We start from the raw sequence: 22,649 nt of genomic DNA on the forward strand, positions 1-22,649 counted from the left end.
TTCATATCTGTCACATCCATAAAGAAGAGATGTCACATCCATAACAAAGCTTTTTCCTCAAATGCAAAATAAAATAAATTTAATTGTTTTCGTTTGAGCGTGCCAACTCTTATCCTTTTGATTAGCACTGTTTCTTATGGGCTGCGCAGTTTAATTCTGAGAATTTCTTAAAAGTATGTTGTACACTGTTAACTCACTGACCTTTTTTGATCGCATCCATAACAGATGTTGATTTTTTCTCATTTAAAATATAAAAAATGTTTACAGTTTGAAAATTTTCTGATCCCATGACTCTATGGTTAGTTGTTTTGGAAAATATAAACAGATGCTTAAATATAATGTTACCATATACTTTCTCTGCGAGTTTATGTTTTAAAACTTTACTGCAAATGTCACATCCTGAATTTGCTCATAAATAAAATATTGGCAAAAAAGACATTTCTGACTCAAAAATGCTTTTTTGAAGGTTTTAATTTGGAGCAAAAAATATATTTGGGGACTGGGAGTGGCTTTGTTGCATCAAGTATGTCACTTTAGCTAATTGGTCCAGTTTGGGTTTGCGTTCTCTAACACAGAATAAAACATACTTTGGTGCAGGTTGGCCACGATGCATAAGTTGCCATGCAACAAAACACAAAAAAACAACCCAGGCAACAATCGAAAAAAGTTTGCTCAAACTAAACACAAACTACTTGGGTAAAAAATAAAACTGGCATTGTGCAACAAGCCTATAGGAGTAATAATAAAGAGATTGGCAATATCCCATGTGCAATAACCTTTGACTCCAATATGTCAAAAAATAAAACAAGATTTTTGAACCAGACTTCATCAAATGTTCAGATTATTGTGGTAGAAATGTCTGCAAATCAGTTCATATTTAATAAAATGATGTCTCTTTTGCATTATAAAATAAAATATTTTATTACAAAAGAAATTAGCAAATCTTAATGTAATCAATGCACTGGAAAATGTGGTGATAACAATTACTTCCTTTTTTACCCTCTTCACCTGCAGTGTCTTGCTTTAAAGCAGATGTTCTGCTAAAACGCCTAGGGAGAAATTAAACTATCAGCAAATGAGACAACTGTTGACATACAGGAAAGAGCTATGAAATGAATGTGGATAGCATATCTCAGATCATTGGGTCTGGGAGGAATCTGATGAGGAACGCTTGAGCTCCAATTAAAATCTCTGACTTCTGACTAATCAGGAAAAATTTCAAGAGGCATGAGACTCGGAAGTCTCCATTTACTTTCCACTTCTTATTCAAGGCTATGTATGGAAACAGCTGAGTTACATTAATAAAAGCTCATTTGTGACTTCCTGCAGATTAAAAAAAGAGAGGAAATATGAAAATTATACATAGAAGGGACAAAAACAAATAGATATCAATGAGACGAGGGCAGGCTTATTTCATAGCTAAAATTAAAACCTTTTTTTGCTATTTGAAATTAAACATCAACTGAAATACTGAATGCATGTATGTGCAAATGTAAGGCGAAGCCTGAAAATACTTACTCAGAGATATTAAAGTCTGATAGAAAAAGAACAACCGAGTTAAAAAAAAAAAACACACACACACACACACAACAAAATTGTAAATCTAGGCAGATAAGACCAAAAATGTGAAAATAAAGTTTTAAATAATAGCAGGGTTATTTATTTAGTTTGACAAAATACTAAAATAATTGAAACAAATAAATCCTAAAAAATATATGCACAATAAAGAAAGGCATCAAAACAAGGATTATAGAATGCACAAGATGTATCACTTCTATAGTTTGGAATGAAGAAAATTGTAACGTCAATATAGCGAATGAAGCCCCGTCTACTACAGGAGCCAATCATGGATCTCTATAGACTGACAATTTTCTGGAGGAGAAGCTAAGACCAGACTTTAGGACTAGGAGATTTGGCCTAAAATCAAAATCTCGATTAATTCAACATTTTAACTCGATAACGATTAATGAACGATTATTTTATTTATTTATTAAAATTTTTGCCCTCATGTGGTCTGAAGGCATCTCTGGCGCAGCTTCCAATCATAGTCAATGTAGTGCAAAGTAAAGCTCAAGAATGAGCTCACTGTCCAACTTGACCAGAGATCCGATGTGGCTGCAAAGTGGCCGCAGAAGTAGAAATCAACCACAGCCTATTGGAACCCACATGGACTCAAGATTCTTACAGAAATCAGGCAATTTTGGTGAAAGAAAAAATACGGTTTGGGGTTACATTCAGTATGGGGGAGTCCCAGAGATCTATAGAGTGCATGGAAACATCAACAGCCTGAGGTATCAAGAAATTTGTGCAGCCCATTACATTACAAACCACAGGAGAGTGCAAATTCTTCAGCAGGATAGCGCTCATTCTCGTACTTCAGCATCCACATCAAACACCCTGAAAGCAAAGGAGGTCAAGGTGCCTCAGAATTGGTCAGCCCAGTCACCAGAAATGAACATTATTGAGCATGTCTTGGGTAAGATGAAGGAGGCATTGAAGATGAATCCAAAGAATCTTGATGACATCTGGGAGTCTGGCAAGAACACTTTCTTTGCCATTCCAGATGACTATATTAATAAGTTACTTGAGTCATTGCAAAGATGTGTGGATGCAGTCGTCTAAGCTCATGGGAGTCATACACATTATTAATTCTTTCTCCACGGCACCATGACTTTATATTCTATATGGGACATAAATTTTATTCAGTGACCAGACATTTGACTAAGCAAAGTCAGACCTTATGGTACTAATTAAATAATTAAAAATCAAGACATGATCATATTTTATTTTGGTAAAACAAGCGTAATCTAGCGGCATTTAATAGGCCTTTCATATAAGCCACCACTTTTGATGCCAAATGATCAACTACAAGTCAAGTTATTTTTTGTTGTTCCTAAAACTTATGTCAGGCAGTGTAGTATTTCAATGCTATCAGGCTAATGTTAGCATTTTCCAAGATCGTTAGCATTTTCCAAGATTTGAAATTAAGTGCACAATGATAAAGGGCAAAAAAGGCATAGCATCAAAAAAAATGAACACTGCAATTTCTTTCGTTCCTCTACAGTTGGCTTGTCAATAACATGCTGCAACATCTCAGTTATCGTGCCCTAAACACAAAAGAACTGGTGTCATCTTGCATGTCACAAAATGAGACACAAACAAGAAATGAGATACAGAATTGAGAAAAGAGATAAAACCAGACAGAAACAAGGAAGCAGGAGCAGATGAGAAGCAGTTAAGTTCGTCACAAGACCCCAGTGAGCTGAATGTTTCTCCTGCTGCTTCTTTTTTTTCCCTTTCACTCCACATTGCAGCCAAGGAGAGACTCTCAAACTCAACTGAAGTGTCTGTTGGAGCTCAGTGCAAGGGAGAGGAGGAATCATGAATCAGCCTGTCAGTCAGTGGAACAAAAGGGGGGGGAAGAAAGAAAATGGAGTGATAGGGAAAAGAGGGGATGAAAAAGTATGTGCAGGTGCCCAGCGGCGGAGCTCCAGGCCTGCTGAATTAGTTTAATTAGGTATGTGCTCCTGGCTGTCCTTTTTTCAGCTCGGCTGCGCACGTATTTCCCTCTGCAGACTCCACGCCTTCAATCCCCTAATTTTCCTCCCTCTCCGGGACGTCCTCTCCATCTCCTCCCTCCTCTAATCTAATCAGAATTCCTCTTCATTCTCCATTCCTCTCACAATAGCTCCATCATGGGCCAAATGGGGATTGTAGAGGGAAAAACAGCGCTGAGCGTGTTCGATTATATCCGGCTGGTTAACTAGTAAATATGTCTGGGAGAACACAATCAATTGGCGTCGTCAATGTCTGGCAGAGCAGGCTTGGTGGTGCGCAATGTATGGACGGGGCGATCGTTTGTTAGCTTTATTGTAGTGAATCATTTTATGGCCAGCTGGATGGTGTGAACTCAACAAATCTGTAAACTGTAAAAGTGTAATGGATCATGATGAGGTTTATTCTGACTGCAGTTTCTTAAAGGGGAACGTCGCGCCCCTTTTTGTATGATGAAAAATAAATCTCTGTGTCCTCAGAGTATGTCTGTAAAACTCAAAACAGCTCAATGATTATTCAGTATAGCTTGAAAATTGTTTGACTATTTGGGTGTGTGAGCTGTTTTTGAGCTTGTCTCTTTAAATGCAAATGAGCTGCTGCTTTCCACAAGAGGGCAGAGCCTATTTTAACACTCCAGAAACCTCATGCAGCCAAAATAATTAGTATATTAATGTTTAAATATGTGCAGCCAGATCACTCTCAAAATAACAAAATCTAATTCATTATTCAAACACACATCCAATTTGTAAACAATTCATGAATTTACAAATAAAAAAAACATAAATGTTTCTTCAAATGCATCTTACCTACATACTGTACTTTTAAAATATCTATATGTCAAGTTCTTGAATCGATTTCCATCACACATTTATGAATGTTGTTGGATGTATTTATGAATTGAATCTGCATTTGAAAATCTTGACAAGTGCATAGAGTGCTTTGAATTTGTGTGCAGAATTTTTAGCTTCTAGCATTATTTTTCCTGCAGACCTCCCTTTTCGCAAAGAGCTTGTAGTCCATCAATTAAAACATTCCTTACTAAACATACTCGAAAAGCCACTGTGCAACTTATTTTTACTTAAATAAGATCAGCATGTACATGCCAGGTATTTAAACTTCTCCCTGACAAATATAACAAATTAAATCCTATTATAATGGAAACATTTCACAAGACAATTATGATGCATGTAACGATCATGAGCATCTTGGGGTGCTTTCACACCGGTGGATAGATTGTTTTATTCCAAAACAGGGATTAAAATTGATACAATGTTTATATTTGTTCCTGGTGCGGTTCACTTTCACATGGCAAAGTTTCTAAACGGACCAAAATAGATAAAACAAGTCACACGCGAGTAAACTCTCCTCACATTGGTCGGGGTTCCACGGTTTATTTTGCAGAGTCCCACTCAGCTGTCATGCGTTCTTATAAGACATTAAGACATTATAAGCGAAAAGCTGTTCTTTAATTTTGAAGGCTGACAACCACAGACATTGTCCGCAAAAATAAATCAGAAGTAAGATTTTTTTATCGAATTATGGCTAAAATTTCTGGCTAGAATTATGTATTATAGGCTTACATTTACATTATAGAGAGAAATAACAGATAAACGAAGGCTGCTGTTCAGTCAATTTTCCTAATGAATAAACAGCTCTTGTTAATAGTTCAGCATGCTTTTACTTTTGTATTTGACTTGAAATGCACATTTACCGGTTGGAATGACTTCCCGCCCTACTTATAATTCTCTCTTCATAGAGCCGCATATATGCCTACTTATCCACAATACACTGTGATACTGTATAGCCTGGTTCGAATTGTATTAAATTCTTAAAAGTTTCTGGTCCCACTTTATATTAAGTGGCCTAAACTAATATGTACAGTACTTGCATTGAAATGAATAATTTCTTCCAATGTACATATTTTATAAACACATGTTACATGATTAAATGCATGTAATTCCATCTGTAATTATTAATCTTTAATTAAACTGTTGACCATCTCTTACAACATAAAACACCCATACCACAAACCACAAAACCTGTCCCTAAACCTACACATACCCCACCTCAAGATTCTTCTGCAACACATTACAAACACAATAAGTACATTGTATTTATTTTTTTTAATGCAAATACATAGTAGTTAATGTCACTTTATATAAAATGGGATGAAATTTTTAAGTTTTGGATAAAAAAAAAAAAACGTCTTATACATTTAATTGCATTTGTGTCTTATGTCATCTTTGCTTCAAATTACAAAAAAAAACTAATATCGATTATGCGAGGTGTTTGTAATGCATCGTCCATGGAGCAGGTAAATTTGAAATTGTTCTCTCTTCTGGCTGCCGTTATCAGTCTCACACATTTTTATTTCCTTTCTCTAAAAGTCTTGATAACACGATCATTTAGCTTTTATTTTATTATTTCTGCAATAAGATATAAGATATAAATAAGATATAAGATATACGTAGTTGTACTCTGCCACAACACGTTTACTCAACTATGACAACTTCAGCAACTGAAAAACATGAGAATGGGGAAAGTGTCCACAGAACATGTCTGAAGTTGTTTGCTGTATGAGTGCATCAGCCATTACAAATTAAATGGAGACTGCTGCAGTAGTGCTGTGGGTGGAAACATGCAGATTAAGGTTGGTAATAGGATCCTGATACTACATCACTAGAGGAACAAAATCTGAATGGCAAATTTTGTTCACATGCTTGCACAAAATGGCTTACAATAAAGATACACCTGAGTCCACATTTTTGCTCTTAATTAAAGAAAACTCCCCTTTAACAAGAGGTAAAGACCTAAAGGCAGTGAATTGCCTACTTACACTCATCCCTCTTTAATATCCTGACACTACTGCGTATAAGTAATATAAAATAATAACAGCAGAAAAAAGTATCACCTTAAATATTCACATATTATCACCTACAGCAACACATCCAACATTCAGTGGACTAAAATAGGATTCGCATCTTATTATTTACTGTATTCCATCAGGTTTATCAACAAGGGTGTTCACATTCTGACCTCAAGTACATGGTGCACAATTAAATGCCTGCATTATCGGTTTCTGTGGGGGAAAAAATTATATTTTAGTCGCATTTTAGCAGTGTAAATGGCTCCCTCATTGCTAATCACAGCAATTTGTGTTTGAGCCACTTAAAAGGATTAAACTGAGGAATGGAAAGATGTTCTCTATTTTCTTATGCTTTCAAAAAAAATTATAATTTAATAAGATGAATACAAGAAGAAGATAAAACAAATTCCACATAATATTACTAATCTAAAAATGAATCTGTGAGAAATAAAGAAAAATAAATATAAAGTAAAAATAGCTCAGGCTGCTATACAGTAGTTCAACAGCCCCAACATCCTTTCTTGATCTCCAATCACTTGCTAAAACTGCCTTCTGTCCTATGTTTTACTAAAAACAAAAAGACAAAAAAAAAACATACCTTTACATTCAAAATAAGCATACTGTTTTCACAATTAAGATCTATTTTGGTCTGAAGAATCATTATTTAATAAAAAATCATAATAATAACTTATATTATTATATATAAATATTATATTTGATTATAAAAATTAATGTGTTTTCATTAGTGTATGTGAAAAAAAAAAATAATATATATATATATATATATATATATATATATATATATATATATATATATATATATATATATATATATATATATATATATATATATATATATATATATATATATATATATATATTATGTGAAATGAATGGTAATGCTTTTGTATACTTTTTTCAATAATAATGACACATTTTATTTTAATATTATAAAAGTGTATATTATTTTAAAATACAAAAAATGAGAATTAAAATTTTGAACTTATTGGAATGAATGAGATTCAGTTGAATACCTTCAAAATTTTGATTAATGACTGCTAAAACATGAAACCTCCATATTAATTTGTAACCTACATAAAGAACAACAATAAATGTTACTCTGAAAATATTTAAACTAAATTAATTTATTGTACTAATTCATTTTAAATATACATTTTATTTTTTTTCATTTGACAGGGTTTCATTTTTTAGTGGCCTACTTCTACATATATTTTCAACATTTCCAAAAGCTCCACATAGTAAAAAAGCAAGATATATTTGACAATTTTTACAAGTGCTCACATCTAAAGGTGCTCAATATATAACCAGGTCCAAAAAAACTAAAATGTTTATATTTTTTAAATATTGTATGTTTTTTTAAGAAAAACTAAATTATGATAATAAAAATAATTCTTAAAAATGTTTCAAGAATTCACACTTAACAGGTTTGGCCCGGGTCTGTCCCGGGAGAGAACCCTGAGCTCTGAGAAAATTGAGTCCAGGGCTCCCACCAGGTTTTTTAGTATGTAAGGGGGTCCGAGAGCTCCCTCTAGTTAAAAAGGAAAAGGAGGAAATGGGGTGAAGAGGGGATTCTTCCTAAATGAAGATAAGCTAGTAGGGTGAAATCTGTCTATTTATAGTAGACTTGGTTCCAATTTGATTGGATTATTACTGATTACAGATGAGAGACCAGCTGCGATCACATATCACATGCTCATTAGTTCAAATACTTCACTTGCGCAGTTTTGCAGGTCAAAACAGACTTGGAAAAAATGCCTTATGACGGCAAAAAAAAAAAAAAAAAAAAAAAAAAAAAAAACAGTATATATCACTTTCAAAATATTATTATTTCTTTAAAACTAAAATAATTTTTGCTATTTACTAGAGGCTCAAATGGCTACAGTCCATAAAGTTGGTTCCCCTCGGTTTTACACAAAAGAGGTCTACAAAATACCCAGAGAAATCCACCCATTAGCTTTGCCATTCATGTATATATAAATATCTAACCATTTACAGAGATTACAATGATTAAATATATAATATTATATACTTGAATTTTCTTTTAGCACTGAATTTATCTGGGAGGTATGCAATAAAAAGCTTTACCTCTGCAAGTTCAACTGTGCATTGCAGCTGCATTAAGGGGAAAAAAGTGTGTGTGTGTGTGTGTGTGTGTGTGTGTGTGTGAGTGAGAGAGAGAGAGAGAACAAGAGTGTGGAAATGGCAGAAAAAAAAAGCAAGCGGCAGTGTATGTGTAGGTTACAGATGTGGGTATTTCATAGAATACTTTGTATGCGTGAATGTGTGAAACCATGAGTGTTACCAAGTGTGACTCTCCTGGAGTATTCTTGAATGTATTCATATGTGGCGAGATGAGCAGAGGTTTAAGTGAAGAAATGGTGAAACAAATGGAATTAGTGCGGTGGTTCAGAAGATAGAAATTAAGAATAGACCAAGATGACCCAGAATCTGTTCTCTTCCCAACAGCATGCATACTTTCACATAGGGCTGCGCGATATGGCAAAAAATCCAATCTTGATAAATATTTTCCATATTGAACGATAACAATATATATTTCAATATAAGTCGGTAATGCTTCCAGATTTAAAAGAGTACCCAAAGCAACAACTGAAGCCAGAAAAATTAGAGGGTCCATTAAATGGCATAACATATTTTCAGCTGATACATTTTCAGTGGCCAAAAATTCTGAACATTTTTAATATCAACACACTTTGAGAATCCTATTGTTGGACATTTCTGCTGTGTGATTGGGTCTTAGATCAATATAGAGTAAAAACTCCACAGCTTATCATTATTATTGACAAATAATACCTCAATTTGAAATAATATTGTTTACAGGCCCTACTTTCACATATATTTATAACAAAAATATAGCTTTTCAAAGATAATAAAGACAAATAGCTCAATCATTATTTTCTATTAGCAAAAGTTAAACGCCTTATGTCAATCTGCCCTGACTGATAAATATAAACTCCATGTCTGCCTGCAACGTGTATCAAACCATCAGGAAAAAAAAGCCCAACCCCAGCAGAAACAGCTTCACTCTGCAGAGGAAATTTTTTTTTCTAACGTGGCATAAATGGCCTTGTAGGCTTTGACTGACTGTCTCTGAGCTTCAGAAGAACGTCATATACTCCATCGGCTTCAAAATCAACAGCCACTGCAGGGAAAAAGGCAGTATGCAAGCAGCTATTACAGCGAGGTGCCACAGGGCACACTACTGAGCCCACTGCTGTTCTGAACCGCGCCGCAAGAACACAAAACAGCTTTGACCCTTCTTAATCTCTGGCTTTCTCTTTAGTTTTGTTCTGAGCTCTGGGAATTTTGTAGAGATTGTGACGCGTTCAGGTGAAGCTAATCGGATCTATGAGAACATTGTCATCACTCAGATGAGTGGGCCCTGCCAGCCGCTGGTAGCCTCTGGGGACACTGAGCCATAACTTACATCAAAACAAGCAATGATCACTATCGAAGTCACTCGGAAGTTTGCAGAGCGGACAGAGCGGACAGTACTTAATGCTATTAGTTAGTTATGTAAACCCGTGGCCTCTATGCAGCAGTGAGGGACAAAGAAGCGAGGTGGCACACAGTGTGTGGTGAGCTGTGCACATTGCAGAACGAGCCTGCGGCGCAGCACTGCAGCTGTCAAGCAGGAGCTCTACCATGCATCCGTGACTGATTACCAAGGGGCTGCTACGTCACGCGTTCACACGACGCATGCCTCCACAAGACGCGCAACTGAACTATAGGGGGAATGACAAATTTATCCTTTTTTTTGTCTTGTTTGAGTCACTATGAACCGCAGTTAAGCCTGGGGCCCAATGTGTTTTGGGCTCTCCTGCTGAGATTTTAATTTGTTTAGCTAAAATGCGAAATCACAACTTGCGTGCTTTAGGTTACTAATTAATAATAGGCAACTTCTGGTGCATTGGGAAGGTTTTTTTTTTCTTTTTTACACTCCCTCCTCTGGAGGATAAAATATCCAGGCGCATTGCTAATAAACAGAACATGTCCCCTTCAGTTTAATTAGGTCACTTTTTGTCATATGGCCCAATGAATCGTGCCATTTCAGCAGTGGACACAGAACTAATACGATCAGGGCTTTTGCTAATTGGAGCACTGAAAGTCACATGGCTGTAGACTGCAAGCATGCACGCAGACAAATCACTGGCAATCATGTTAACAAAGGGAGGCCATTTTGCATATATCATCATCAGATTTAACACAACAAAGAAGATGGATGCAGGACTGGCGCTGGCAGCGTGGCATTTATCGAAGAGCAGGGCACACAACGAAGTCAGCTACATGATTGGATTGGGCTGCAAATAATCAAAAGCGAGTAGGAGGTGTGGAGGTGACGGCTGTGTGCTTAGGCCACCGGGTGAGGCTCTCACCAAGCAGAAGGCGAGCAGAAAACACCTCCGGATCTTTGCAGAACTCTTCCCTCAGGACTCGGCCACGCTAGCGCAGCGGCAATGAGGACAAATGAGTGTGTTGCGGCGCTGACATCAGACTGGCATGGGGAAAGGGGAGCCATGTGATGGTGTGCCGAAGTGTGGCCTGGAGACAGGCCAGTCATCGCTGGCACAGTGGCAGGCCTCTGCTCCTCTCCGCCTCTGCGCCATGACGGATGGGTGGGCAGACAGCTGTTTAACATCACAAGATTTACAGCCCTCCCGTAGCAGCCGTCAGTCCAACACCTATCAGCCTGAAGTAAATCTCCTGTCTCCTGCCTCTAAGAGAGGAGTGTGAACCGAGGAGCCACTCGAGCAATCGGCTGTTAATCACCTGACCTCTATTGTTCTGCCATAACCGAGGCCAGGCCAACCCCTATCGCTCTCCTCCTGCTCCTCTTTCACTTTCGCTCACTGCACTACCCTCCCTCCCTCCCTCCCTCCACCCTCTCCAGCCTAGGGATGTTTAAAGCTACATATTTTCGACTGCTTGGAGAGCTGCCTGAATGACTACTTGACTAATCGATGTTAAGGAAGCCCTGTATAATTAGGCTTTTTGGGATTCATCCGGCACAAGTTGAACGTTTCTTATGGGGCATTAACATAAGATGCATGCATCCTTGTGTTTAAGCATGCTAGGATCACCAGACACATTCTGAAAAAAAAAATGCTTGTGGGATGCCTAAAGTAGGCCTGAAATGGAAACCAATGTTCTAAATGATTTTATTGATCTTATTGTGAATGATTCATCTATGCATGAATTTAATTTTTACGAGCTTGTAAGGTTAGAGCATATAATTTTTTTTGAAATGCCCTTCTGGAGAAACAGCAGACTTCTCTTAGAAGACATATTCTGGTCTTCTCCAGCAATTTTATTCACTTTATTTCCACAACTTTCAAACAATTGACAGAAAACATAAATTCAGAGCTTCCTCCATCCAGTCAACATTTACTCTGGTATACATCACCAAAAAAAAGAAAGATCTGTTATTATTTAAGCTATATCCTGCATGTCACCATCAAGGTGGATTTAAAGTTTTGTTGTTACAAATATCTAAAATCTAAATTAACTGGTCAACCAAGTACACTACTGACCCCATTCCTATTTCTGCTTCCTTTTCGTTCTACATTCACTCTTTTTCCCCTCAATCACACTGTTGTTTTGTGATCCTCGTCCCCTGCGCACTGCTGGGAGGTCACCGGGCATGAGGAGGTGGATCAGCAGTGCCGGCGAATGCCGCAGTGTAAAGTTACACGCTCCGGAGGCTTGCACTGGCTCACACTGGATAATACTTCCGCTCAGATGGAATTGCGAACAAACAGACACAAATGTTTAATTCCTCCCCCTCTCAGAAAATATTTTCTGTTATTGTTATTATTATTACTACATTAAGCTAATATTTTATAACCTCTAACCCTACTTGAATGATATTTGAAGTGGTTTAATTAGTGTGCTGCACTTTACTCTAGCTGACATACAGTATGTGTGGTATGACCCCATTCAGAAAGGTCTATAAATGCACTCACTACACATGAAGACAGATGCTTTTGGATGTTGCGACATGCATTTAAAAAATGTAAAGACAATCAAAGAATTTTCAATACCCCTTCACCATCACTGCCACCATCCTGTCTATCTCTGCTTACCTATAAAACAGACAGTAAACAAAAACGAAAAGGAATGTTTTTTCACCAAACAGATTTTTTCAATGGCCCAGAAATGCCTCAAAGCTATGTAAAATGAGTTATGCTGCTTTTAGGATTAGTCTTAAAGCACTGATGTCTGGCTTTATTTCTCAAAACAAGATGTTTCTATATCCACCATGGTGTGATGCCAAAAAGAGAGCAGACGTTTTTGATTGTGTGCACAATGACTTTGAAATAAGAAGGACGCTCTGACACAAACCAAGCCCTAACATCAAGAATGCAGAGAATATGCAAAAGTATGGAAAACTACGGAAACCTGACCCGGTTAAAGCCATCTGCTATGCAACTATGCAAATGTAGTGTAAACAGAGCGCGACTACGGCGGGGCGAGAAAATAAATTGCAGGGCAGGTCATGTGACCTTGTGCTCCGTTTAGAAGACAACAGGAATGCTGGGTCGCACGTAGAGCGAAGCATTTACTCTGCTTGCATCTGCCCACCCCTCCTCCTACTCGCTCTGGCATCTGGCACCTTCTCCCACTCTGTAATGCCAGGTAATTACCTACCCTATCTGTTGCTGCTTACCCATTCTACCTACTCTCAAAACATTCAGGAAAAGCAGTGGGCTTCTTTAATTATCTGCTTTCTGCATCACTCTGGAACGCGTCCAAGCCAATCCCACCGGACCGCCTCAAAATAAATCAGGGATTCATACCAAAACCAGCCCCGATTGTGTCCGTAGCGCAGCAAAACAGTGCATGTTGTGGGCTGTGCTGCTTATGTTGAGTACTATGGTTCAAGCAACAATGTTACCTGGGCTACTAGCAAGTCCGACCTGGACCTTTTCTAATGATAAGTGCCTAAGCGGCCTTAATCACTGGTTTCACACCACTGTGAACGTGCACCGTGTTTGAATGCTTTGCAATGACCTGAGGTCCATTAACAATTCATTTGGGTTAGCAAGTAAAGTTCATCCGATGCCAATGAGCGAAATGGAAAGGAGGGTACGAAATAAAAATTACTTTCCTAGAGGTGGAAACAGACACGGGGATCTCAGCGCTGACCTTTTTCCCAACTTATCATCATCCAGAGGAGTGATCCCTAATGTTTTTTTCCTCTTGCTTTGGCTGGCATGGGGACTGAGTCACACGTCAGCCTGAATTAAAAGCTGCCCAGTCCTCCAGGCTTCGTGTTGCCTTAAGAGAGACCACGCGTGTGGACAAACTATGCATGCGTGACCTTGGACCCTGATAGCGCAGGCATGACGTGTGAACACTGTGTCGTCGTCTGCATGTATGTATGAGTGCAAGTCCAACAGCTTTCATGCTGTTCCGGTATTTTTACCCTTTCTTCACAATCTCCTTGGTATCCCGATTTGCTTCAGCTTAAAAATAATAAATAAAAACACACAGCGTCTGAACAAAGTCTGGGCTGATTTCGAGACCCCCTGGTGACTTGAGAGACAACCAATTAGCTATGAGCTCATACAGACACGGCCATGTGACTCAGCTCTCCACACAAGATTTATTCCTTGATGCCATTCCTTCATCATGAATATTGCAGAACACAGGACAAATATGTGAGCTCAGCTAGACAGAGGGGCAACTCCTTTGGAGCATTAGGCATGTAGCCGTCTTCCCAGACATCAGTGAGGAGCTCTGAAGCTGTGGATGTCTGGGCCTCCCTCAGGGTGGATCACGCCTTCACCCTCCGCAGCATCAATAGACGGCTGTCCGCACTGAGAGGGAGACTGTACATGTATTGCACATCAAGGATCTGTCCATGCAAGAAGTGCTGAAAAGCGAGACAGCCAAATAGCAGGAGTCTGGCGAGTGAGTCAGAAAGCAAACAGAGTCAAGGCATGATTTTTTTCTGTAGCTCTTTTTAGTATGTGTTCATGTGACTGCAGTGGGATGGTTGTCACGTTGTCAGGAAGTAATGATAGCCTAAAGAAACATTCAAAGGAATACTTTTGATATAGACAGTATGCCAAGATATGATGTGGATTCATAATGATGCATAAAAAAGCTGTTAAAGCTATGGTTAGATAGATGCAAAGAAATTTAAATTTTGATATGTTGATATAAAAATTGCTAGATTTCTGATAGATTCAGCAGTTGTTCAGTTACATACTAATAATCAGTCATTTAAAATACACAAACAGCACATTTAAGCATTATATAAAGTAAAAAAAACAGACATTCATTTGGTTTATTTCCTCTGTTTTAAGCACCAACATGCTGCCCATACTAGGGATGCTCTGATCGATCGGCCGGAGATTGGTATCGCCTCATAATCACATTTCATGACTCAATCGGTACTTGCCAATCTGGCCAATCTCATGAACCAATAGGGTATATGCCGAGCTAGTGTTTTTCCCATACTGATAAACTTCCGGTGACCTGTTATTGTGAACTTTTTTTCCATTTTATATGGTTCCTTTTACAGCATCGATGTTGTAATGTCATTAAAATACAATCAGTTAAATAAACTTTGGCATTCATTTAGTTGCTCAAGCGTAAAACGAGACAAAAAGCCGTTTACTTGCACGCGCCCGTCAGAATCGGCAGGCTAGCGCAGAAGCTCCATTGAAAATACTGGGAAAAAATAAATGCTTATATTATAAAGACATGGCAGGGGGAAATGTGATTTAATGCAGCGCTTCTTGTACAATCTGAGACCCACTTTATATCGGATATCACTCAGCTAGTGGAGATCGCTGATTTTTTAAAGAAAACAGACCTTAAACGCGCCGGTTTTTGCATTGCATACAGTTCGCCGGAAGCGCTTAACCCAGGTTACTGGCAAATTAAAAATCCCATTAGCATGCTTCAGCATATACCCTATCGCAAATGTTTGTTTAGGATTTTAAAAACAGAGGATGATGCCCGCACACGAACATGGGGAGAACATGCAAACTCCTCACTGAAATACTAACCCAGTTTTGGCTCAAACTAGCAACCTTCTTGCTGTGAGGTGATTGTGCTACCCACTGCACCACCATGCTGCCTATGGGCTAGTTGTTGCAGCCATTTTATATCCAGTGTTTTGAGCAGCTGTGACGTAAATAGAGTGATCGCTCCAATCTAGTGTCCAACCCTATGACCTCTCCTGGAAGCTCTGCTAGTCTCCCGCATATTGGCTCCATGACACCCGTGAATTACATAAAATACAAACCCAAAACATGGCGACGAGAATGAGTGAGCAAGAGAACGGACTGAGAGACACACAGTGATGTTCTGAGCATTACACTGGTTAGGTTAACTTCTTATGCATCAAATATGCAAAAATGTTTCTTCATTGAGGCATGTTGAATTCCTCTTCTATCATTTGCGATGTTTCTAAATTGCATTGTTAATCATTTCTATAACCAACTCTTTTTAATGGGTTTCTTATATTATTTTCTGTAAAGCTCCTTCTGACCATGTTTGTCCACAATAAATGGTTGTACTAGACATGTTTAAGGGATTATATGCAGCATCCTTAATTTATTCTATTAGGTAAGGAGAAAACCCCACTTAAATATCACACTTAGAGGGGAAATGTGCTTTATGTATCAAAGCTGAAGCATCAGAATTGGTACTCTGTATCTGGCGATCACCATGACAAGAAATCATTACTCAGTACTGCAAAAATCCTGATCGGAGCATTACTAGCCGATACAGTACAATGCATCCCTATTCACCATTTTTTGGAAACCGTGATCAATAATAATAATAATGATTGATAATTTAGACACTTCATGCCAAACTTAATCTAAAGATGGAATTAATAAGAATACAGGCTTGATTTGAGATTTATTACACTGGTAAAACACCGCATAAAATAGCTAATTAAATTTAAAAGTGACACTTAACTGCAGCATCCATAATAGTAATCTCAATTACAGATTGCGCTACACTAATGTATCACACTGCATGTTTTCTTTTTGTTTTGTGCTCATCTTGCATTAATAATTTAATAAAACTATAGATCATCATGAAGCTGGTAAGCCTAATTCACACCCAGCGTGAGCATAACAACGGCAGACATCATGAGGCAATGTTATGATGAACCATCATCATGCTAATTGCGAAATGCTTTAAAAAGTAATTAATTAAGCAGCGCACAAACAATCTGACAACTTGTCAGTTACCCAGCACTGGGTCATTGTGCAAGCTGCACCGGGCAAAATTCAGTCTCGCTGTGCAAAAAAATAAATAATAATAAAATCAAACAGTTCATACATTGACGCCAAAGGACAGCAGAGAAGGACGAAAGAAAAAAAAAAAGCGTGCTCACAAACCAGTCAACATTCGTTTGAGAAAAAACAAAAGGAAGACCACCTGTCCATCAGGAAGGCCACCAGCTTTCCTTCCACCCCCTTTTTTTTCGATATCGCTGAGCCCAATGACGGCCAGCGATACTCCTTATCAGCTGGTGAGATGAGATTTAGTTCCAGGCCTAACACTCATGGGAGGCTATTGATAATGCCGGTCTCCCCCTTCTGCTCTCCTCTCATTTTCCTGAAGTGGGACCTGCCTCGCCTGGCCAAATCCAAACCGCAACCATGACAGCAACTGCAAAACTGATTTCGAATCGGTGTAACGGGGTGACATCTAGTGTGTTCCAGCTACGGATGAATACGATGAGCCATGCAAAACCCAGCTGTGAGCTCTGGCAGTGGGCAACCCCTTTAGTAAAATCCCCTCTTTTTCCCAATGCTACCTGGATGGGAAGCCAGGTCAAGCTCCCAGAGATGGGCTGTGATGTTGTTTTGACATCCACACTGCTGCATAGCTGAATGAATAATCGATGGTGCTTGAAAACAGAAGGCATTTGATTTGTTTTTGTTTTTTTTCTTATTATAGTGCCGTTTTAAAAACGCTCATGAAACTTTCATGGTTCATAGGTACAAAGCCGGAAACGACTAACATGCTCAAAGCACTGTTTTCCATTACTGACCCGTATCCCTATGGCTTGGAATCATTAATGGTCTTCATGTGCAGAGCGAGCCCATCTGCATCTGTGTGTGTGTGCACATTTTTATAGCCTAGTAAATGGTTGCATATAACTGCCGAACTAACCTATTATGCTGACAGACAGCAACTATTATGTGATATTGATCGCGCAAGACTTTCAATAATAGCAGTCCTGTTGATTTGATCAACTGGAGAAGCAGAGTTTATCTAGAGCGTGTCTTGGTCGTAAACTTTAGGAACATCAGTCTGAATATAGCCACCATTCATCAAAGCTCAATTTGACTGATTCACCTCAGCAGTTACCACGCGAGGGACTCGTGCGCAATTAGTGGTGTTAATCATATACTAATAATAAACAGTGAATTTAATTACGCCCGTGATGTATTGTCGTTCATGAAGAGTGCTGGAGGATTTTCATACACCACAACCCCGCAAAGATTTATCTGACATCAGCTCACAATCGAGTTAGCCTCAGTTCTTCAGCCCTGGCTGCCCTGCCAGAGAACAGTTGGTGATGGAGCTAATAGAGGGTTGCAACATGGCAACGGCAGAAAAAAAGACAGCAGATGTTCAAGAGGGCGATACAAAAAGGATTAAAACAGCATTATGGAGGATACATTCTTCAGATGTGCTGGTGTTTATTATATCTGTACACTATATAAAGAGCTGCAGAAATGTTGATTTAAAGAAAAAGAATCATACAACCCTAATCATCAAAACATGTATTGTTTTTCTTGTGTAAACTTAGAAACAAGAAAATATGCAATCAATTAATCAATCAATCACAGGATTATTATAAAATACTGTATATCCTAAAAAAGACCCTTTTAAAGTTTTCTGTGGACAATAGTTTGACCAGTTCCTTTCTATATAACAGTTTTAGGGGGGATAGGGGGTGGAATTCCAGGAGTTTTCCGGGAGACAGAACAGTGTTGGCAGGTATGGTGTGAAGTATGATGTTTGTGTAAACTTATATGCTTACACAAGAAAATATGCAACCAATTAATCAATCAATCTATCAATCAATCACAGAACTATCATAATATACTGTGTATGCTAAAAAAAAAAAAATAAGACTGTTTTTTTAAGCTCTCTGTGGACAAAAGTTCGACCAACTCCTATCATACCGTTTTACAGATTTTTGCAGTTCCTATGTTTTTTAAAATTGATACCTTTGTCTACATGTAACTACAAAAACACAATTTAGTTAAAACAGTGACATATTGCCTAAACATATTACATATTAAGTCTATAAGCATGCATGAGTGGCTGCTTGACAACCGCAACAATGGTGGATTCATGATTGTACAGTATGTGTCCAAGCATAGTGTTTGTTTACAAGGGACATCGCCATCTACTGGCTTGACATGCAAGATAAGTAATTGTTAGTTTTGTGGGTCTGTTTGAAGTATAATATAACAACACTAGCTACGTTTCTATTCAAAGATGCGAATTAAATGTATGCGCAAAACTGGAATATCACATAAAAGACATGCGCGTTTCCATCCAACGAGTCAAAGAGAACTAAATTGTAACTTCTAGATTAACTGGCGCCAAACAATCAACAGCAAAAATGGAATTTGCTGCGATAGAAGAAGCTGAGTGAATCTTTTCTTCATTTAATAAATGACAAAGACAAATGCCGACACGCAATGAACACATGGTGGCATTTGAAGGCGTGAGACATGGAGCACAGATGCTCTTGACAACTTTGCAGGTAATTAATGATACAATAACATTAATACTGAGATGGTTAAGGCATTTTAGAATGACTAAAACAACATCTCAGATGTTTTACAATGTGGTCAGCCTGCTGATTTGTCCATTCACAAACATTTTTATCATCACATGATCTCTTATAACAAAATCACGTGACTTTTTTAATTAACAAACTGACAAAAGTGTTTCCATTATAGTTTATGCACATCTTTTCTTATCGGATAAAAAGTTTATCCTACCAAGTTATGCGCATGCATTTTTTATATGCATTTCCAAAATGTGCATGAAAATAGATGAATGGAAACATAGCTATTGTCATCTGTGTGTTTAACGTTTTGATTTAGTGGCTCATTTGTATTAATTTGTAATCTCATTCATACATTTTAGTATGATTTGCTCATTCCCCAATGGAAGGTATAGGGTTGAGGATGAGGATTGCAGGCACGGTACTTTTAAAAAAAGTTTACATTTTTATGTCAATTAAATCAAATTAATTTGTACAAATTAGCCACTTTTCTGACAATACTATAAATAGTTAAGTTTCCTCTTGAGATTGTGTTGGAATATCATATTTGATTAGTATGTTAGATTTGTGAACAACTATTTGAGTCTGATCTTATTAAACTGTCGGTAATTCACAATCTAACCTGAATGACTTGTTCTCAAAACATCCTGTACTCATGTTCAGCTCACTGTTGGGAAGGATTTTCAAAGAAAAGCAGCAGAAAATCCGGTCTTTCAGTAAATCTCTTCAAACTAACATAAGTATTGATTATATGACACTTTTTTGGTCATTTCAGTCATGATTGATCATCATTTGATAAGATGGCAGACTTAAATATGTTTTCCAGGAAAGAAGGAAAACAGACATGCATGTGTACAGAATAAAATGAGAGTAAATAATGACATCATATATTTGAGTTGCCTGGGAACAATAATGTGACTTAGGCTACATCATAAAATCATCAGTGTTATATTGAATGAACAGGACTTTCTGAATGTAAATGCCAATACATAAAAAGACAAAATCTTTTAAAACAAATATGCAAAAAAGGCCTTGATAAGTCTTTCAAACAATTTATTGGGACCACATTTAGCCTGTCCTTTGTGAACTTGTTTAAAGGGTCAGATCTCCCTTGAAAATTCATTCCACAAAAATAAATATTTCACCAACAACCCATTTAGAGAAAAAATAGCCCTTTATCCAAACAAAAGGCTGTTTTATTCCCACGGCTTTTCCATTTCACTCTCTCTTTCTCTTCCTCTCTCTTTCTCGTGCATCCGAAAGCCGCACATGGCATGACTAGAATGGGGGCAAATCAATACACACAGCGCCCGTTAGTAACGCTACGCTGGCACGCAGGTGTTCAAAACCATCACCAACGAGGAACATATAAAAAAAAGCCAGACTTCCGAGGGTTTGAACAATAACACAGAGCAGACAATAACATCTGCGCTTATGAGTCAACACCGTCCGCTCACTTCTCTTCTCCAGCCCCGTTCATCACCTGCATCTTTGAAAACACATATTCCGATGACAAAAGCATCTGCAGGGACACGCAGAAGTGCTCTTACCTGAAAGTGCGCGCGCGTTTCCCCCACTTCTGACTGGGAACTGTTCGGTCGCCTTTTGTATAGTCCAGAGAGGCGAAATGCGGCGTTTGCCCTCCCCTTTCACTGGCGTACAGACGATGGCTGTGTGAGCGCGTCAAGCCGCTCCACCTGCATGAAACGACACCGCAGATCTGCCGCTCAATGCGCGTCTCCCGGTAGCGGTTACGGGCGCGAAATGAGGGTGCGGTCAGTGGAACACCTCACCAATCATCCCGCGTGAGCACTTCGCCTTGCCGGAGCACCGACGACACGATGACTGCGGCACCGCTGCCTCAATGTGACTTACTTTATCAAAATCTGGACCACCGACTATGACCAGGAGCTGCGGCTCATCCATCCCTCTACTGTCCCTTAATCCGTTTAAAGCGGGCTGTCAGAATCTACAATATTTACACCAAACACAATCTAGAATTTATTTAAACAACCTTTTAATCTCGTGATAAATATTATGAATATTAAAGTTAACTACATTTATGAATTTTGAATGTGTTTGCTTTTTTAAATAATTAGTTTAATAATTCATATTAAAACACTGCTGTAAGGATTGCTCAATTCTGATTGGACAGTTGAACGTTTCAAGGCAAATATTTGATAAAATATTTGTTGTCCACGGCAACACTGATCGGGAAAACAAGCTCGTGTTTCCCTTTTTCACACTTAAAAAAGGTTCCATAATTGAGTTTTCGCAGTGATGCCATAAAGACCTATTTTGGGTTCCCTTCAGAGGTTCTTTAAAAATATTTTTTTGTGTTTTAATGTTACATGATTAAAGAACATTTTAATCATGTAAACAACATTTTACACAATAAAGAACACTTTGTGCAATGAAAATGTTCTGTGGATGTTAAAGCTTCTTCCTGACATGATATTTAACACTTGATGTGTCATTATTAACATTAAAAGATGGTGAATTGTTAGGGTTGATTTCAGATTTGCATCCATCACATATTTTTCGAGCAGGCAGCATCAAACATTACAGTTTTCTTTTACTTTGTTATAATTATTGATTGTTGATTTTGTTGTTTTACATACACTGGCATAACTTGGTTGCAACTTAAACTGTTATGCAGCAGTGTAGGTTAGTAAAAAAAAAAAGTTTTTCTTACATTATTTAATTTTTTATCCTTTCTGAATTGTATACGATAGCATGTAAATAAACAAGTATATACACTGAACAAAATGTTTTATTTGATTTAATTGGTTGCAAACAGTTTATATGTTCAACTTAAAGAGTTTGCAATAATTTGCAGTGAACAATTTGTTTCAGTGTATAATAGTGTGCCATATATATGCAATACGAACCACTAAACTGACAGAGGGCAGCACGGTGGCACAGTGGGTAGCACAATCACCTCTCAGCAAGAAGGTGGCTGGTTCGAGCCCCGACTGGGTCAGTTACCATTTCTGTGTGGAGTTTGCATGTTCTCCCCATGGTGGCATGGTTTCCCCCTCAGCTTAGTCCCTTTGTTAATCTGGGGTCACCACAATGGAATGAACCACCAACTTATCCAGCATATGTTTTACACACTTTCCAGCCACAACTCATCACTGGGAAACATCCATACACACTCATTCACACACATACACTACAGTCAATTTTAGATTATCCAATTTACCTGTACCACATGTCTTTGGACTTGTGGGGGAAAGCGGGGCACCCGGAGAAAACCCACGGCAACACGGGGAGAACATGCAAACTCCACACAGAAATGCCAACTGACCCAGCTGAGGCTCAAACCAGCGACCTTCTAGCTGTGGGGCGAGAGCGCTACCCACTGACAAACTAAATTTTAATATTTGCAAGTTCCTTTGG

At 38.1% G+C, this 22,649-nt stretch overlaps 1 protein-coding gene across 35 annotated transcripts in view; it reads right to left on the reverse strand.

Moving 5' to 3' along the window:
- The window catches only part of nrxn2a (neurexin 2a), a 762,095-nt gene extending 741,120 nt beyond the window's left edge, over nucleotides 1-20,975 (reverse strand). For all 35 annotated transcript variants that reach the window (XM_087299962.1, XM_087299955.1, XM_087299951.1 and 32 more), the window contains 1 exon segment: nucleotides 20,798-20,975. The gene's annotated coding sequence lies outside the window, so the exon portion shown is untranslated.
- Nucleotides 20,976-22,649: the final 1,674 nt, after the last annotated feature.

Source organism: Danio rerio, chromosome 21 (assembly GCF_052040795.2).
Source record: "Danio rerio strain M-AB ecotype USA chromosome 21, GRCz13ab, whole genome shotgun sequence".
NCBI classification, from domain to species: domain Eukaryota; kingdom Metazoa; phylum Chordata; class Actinopteri; order Cypriniformes; family Danionidae; genus Danio; species Danio rerio.